The sequence below is a fragment of the Cebus imitator genome, unplaced genomic scaffold, assembly GCF_001604975.1.
Source record: "Cebus imitator isolate Cc_AM_T3 unplaced genomic scaffold, Cebus_imitator-1.0 Scaffold15, whole genome shotgun sequence".
In the NCBI taxonomy this organism is placed as follows: Eukaryota; Metazoa; Chordata; class Mammalia; order Primates; family Cebidae; genus Cebus; species Cebus imitator.
In genome coordinates, this window is record NW_016107330.1 from 9,554,621 (window position 1) to 9,558,456 (window position 3,836).

Below are 3,836 nucleotides of genomic sequence, written 5' to 3' on the forward strand. Positions count from 1 at the left end.
CATGCCAGCCCCATGAGCCACATGCCAGCCCCATGAGCCACATGCCAGCCCCATGAGCCACATGCCAGCCCCATGAGCCACATGCCAAGTAGAAAGGTGCTAAGGGGCCTGCCCAGCTTTGCATGCTGTAAGGAACAGATGGGATGAAGCCCATCAGGCCTTGAGTCTCCAGGGCTGTATCCTGGGCCCTACAGTGTGAAAAGCTTGACAAACCTCCGCTTAGGATAGTGGCTCCTCAACCTGACCAGGATTATCAGAAACACTTGGGGGTAGTTCCACATAAGGATTTAAATCACAGCCTTGCACATAAGGTGAACCCAAATTGGATGCCACTGCCTAAGTCCTTGGCCATTTCCACAAAACTATGACTGGTCCCACTTGCATGTAGCTTGGCTTGCTTCTGCCTTCCAGGGGGAGAAAACAAAAAGAAGGAATAAATCACATTGTGCACAAAAATTAACCTTGCAGATGCGGCTTTTGTAAATCTAGAAAGATTAGGAGCTTTCCAGCAGCCCACAACATCTAAATTTGATACATTAAGGAATAGCGATAAAGGGTGTAGCTTTTTTTAAAGGGGAGATGAGGGTCTCGCATTGATACCTAGGCCAAACTCCTGAGCTCAAGCAGTCCTCCTGCCTTGGCCTCCCAAGACTGGAACTACAGGCACAGGACACCGTGCAGGGCTAGTTTTTTAATTTTTTTTTTTTTTTGAAAAAAAGACAGCGTCACTGTCTTGCCCAGGCCGGTCTCAAACTCCTGGGCTCAAGCGATCCACCTACGTATCCCAAAGTGTTGGGATGATAAGCGTGAGCCACCGCTCCCAGCCAAGTGTATACTTTAGAGATAACACAGCAGTTAACTGCTAGAGGAAAAGAAAGCCGCAAGAATTTCTAAAAGTTGCCTCTGAGGAATGAGACTTGGAAAGCGTCAGCTTTTAACCACGGGCACATACCACTTTGATAAATTTTTCAAAATTTAAAACATACAGTGGGTGTGGTGGCTCCCAGTTTGTATATATAAACTGCTTTCCATCCAATTCATGGAATCAGAGGAAAGCTTTTGGAACTGTTTTGTCAGAGATGAAGTGTCTAGGCTGGGCGCAGTGGCTCATGCCTGTAATCCCAGCACTTTGGGAAGCCAAGGTGAGTGGATCACCTGAGCTCAGGAGTTCGAGACCAGCCTGGCCAACATGGTGAACCCTCATCTCTAAAAAAAAGAAGAAGCATCTAACTGTTCTGAATGCTGTTTCAAATTCAGTGAATACAGCTCAACATTGAGGATAGAAATTTGTTTCTGCCGTGGACATACACTTACAAATGCCATGGTAAAAATAGCCTTATTAAATTAAAAATCTGGCCAGGTGTGGTGGCTCATGCCTGTAATCTCAGTACTTTGGGAGGCCGAGGCAGGCAGATCACGAGGTTAGGAGATCAAGACCATCCTGACTAACATGGTGAAACCCGTCTCTACTTAAAAAAAAAAAAAAAAATTAGCCAGGCATGGTGTCACATGCCTGTAGTCCCAGAGGCTGAGGCAGGAGAATTGCTTGAACCTGGGAGGCAGAGGTTGCAGTGAGCTGAGATCACACCACTGTACTCCAGCCTGGCTGGCAGGGCAAGACTCCATCTCAAAAGTAAAAAGAAAAATTAAAAGTCCATGCAGCAGAAATGTACTTGTTCATAAGCCATTATGGAACCTAGTGCTCTTACTTTCATGTTGCTTCTGAAATGTATTCAGAATGGCCAAATATGAGACACTGGCGAGGCCAATCAACCCAGTCGCTGGGAACAAGCAGATCAGAAATGAAGCAAGTGGGGCCACTCGTGGCCCTCTCTGCAGTGTGAAGTTTCAGGAGCTCCCCTCCTTGTGAATTCCCATGTGCAAAATCTCTACCACCTCCTTCTCCAGTGTTTTATACAGTACAGACCAGCACAGACCAGTTTCCTTAGTTTGAGGATGACTATATTAGACGTGCCCAGGTGCGGAGGCTCATGCCTGTAATCCCAGCACTTTGAGAGGCCGAGGCGGGTGGATTATGTGAGCTCAAGAGTTCAACACTAGCCTGGGCAACATGGTGAAACCCTGTCTCTACTAAAATACAAAAAATTATCCAGGTGTGGTGGCGTGCAGCTGTAGTCCCAGCTACTCGGGAGGCTGAGGCAGGAGAATTGCTTGAATGCAGGAGGCGGAGGTTGCAGTGAGCGGAGATTGCCCCACTGCACTCCAGCTTAGTGACAGAGCTGAACTCCAGCCTGGTGACAGAACAACACTCCGTCTCCAAAAAAAAAAAAAGAGAGAGAGAGAGAGATGCTCTCCAGATCCAGCTCTGCTCCTTCAAGTATTTTTGTTCATCCTCACTTATTTGTTTTTAAATTAACAAACACAAAGTGTGTATATACTCAAGGTGCTGTTTGGGAATTGTCTCTTGAAGAAGCTCTTTCGATATGAAATGACCAGGGGAGGAAGTGGAGTGGGAAAAAAGAGAAAAATATATTTGAAATGGCTGAATTCAAGTGGCCATCAACTACTTTGAGATATAGTATCCAGAAGATTTTAACAGATGGGATGTGATGGCAGAGAGTACATCCCTGATGGGGATACTCAAGAAGTCTCAGCAGCTCCTGGGGCTCATCTCAACTTGACCACTCAGGACTGTTGCTCCCAGTGTGAAGAGTTTATTTCCACCGAGTGCGGTGGCTCTCACCTGTTAATTCCAGCACTTTGGGAGGCCAAGGCAGGCAGATCACCTGAGGTCAGGAATTCAAGACCAGGCTGACCAACATGGAGAAACCCCATCTCTACTAAAAATACAAAAAATTAGCTGGGTGTGGTGACACAAGCCTGTAATCCCAGCTACTCAGGAGGCTGAGGCAAGAGAATCGTTTGAACCCAGGAGGCAGAGGTTGCAGTGAGCCAAGATTGCACCATTGCACTCCAGCCTGGGCAACAAGAGCAAAAGTGTCACCTAAAAAAAAAAAAAAAAAAAAAAAAAAAAGTTTATTTCCTAAGATAAGCACCCCATACTCTCACATGCACTTTGCAAAAGTATCTTTGACTCTCCTCCCAAGACACAAGTGATGCTATAGACTTCTGAGGCTGGGGCATAAAAGGCCACACAGCTTCTGCCTAGTTTTCTTGGGATGTTTTCCCTTGGAAGCCACATGCAGAGGTGACATGTGTGCCGGTTGATGACAGCAGCTGATAAGTGAATGTCTCCAGGCAACTCTTGCCTCCAGCTGCTAAATCACATCTCGGATACTGGGGAACAGATGAAGCTTCCCCACTGAGTTCTACCAAACAGCAGGTTTGCCACCACCCAGCAAATTTTTGTGTATTTCATCAAGATGGGATTTCACCACGTTGCCCAGGCTGGTCTTGAACTCCTGGGTTCAAGCAATCTCCTAGGCCTACCAAATTTCTGTGATTACAGGCATGAGCCACCATGCCCTGCCTGTTTTGTTTTTCAAAAACAACTGTATTGAGACATAATTCAGACAGTATAAAGTTGACCTACTTAAAGTGTATGATTTGGTCAGGCACGCTGACTCACACCTTGGCTATCCTGGGTGCTCTGAATTTCCCTATGAATTTTAAAACCAGTTTGTCAATTTCTGTGCTTAAAAAGAAGAAAACAGCTGACTGGGCGTGATGGCTCAGGCCTATAATGCCAGCATTCTGGGAGGCCGAGGTGGGAGGATCATCTGAGGTCAGGAGTTTGAAACCAACCCGGCCAACATGGCAAAACCCCATCTCTACAAAAAATGCAAAAATTAGCCAGATGTGGTAGCGCATGACTGTAATTCCAGCTACTCAGAAGGCTGAGGCAGGAGAACCAC

General features: G+C 46.4%; 1 protein-coding gene across 1 annotated transcript in view; it reads right to left on the reverse strand.

Moving 5' to 3' along the window:
* Positions 1-3,836, reverse strand: part of LOC108287492 (aflatoxin B1 aldehyde reductase member 3) — a 25,857-nt gene that overhangs the window by 5,813 nt on the left and 16,208 nt on the right. Inside the window, exon 8 of the transcript XR_005196472.1 lies at positions 210-213. The gene's annotated coding sequence lies outside the window, so the exon portion shown is untranslated. The remainder of the gene's footprint in view (positions 1-209; positions 214-3,836) is intronic.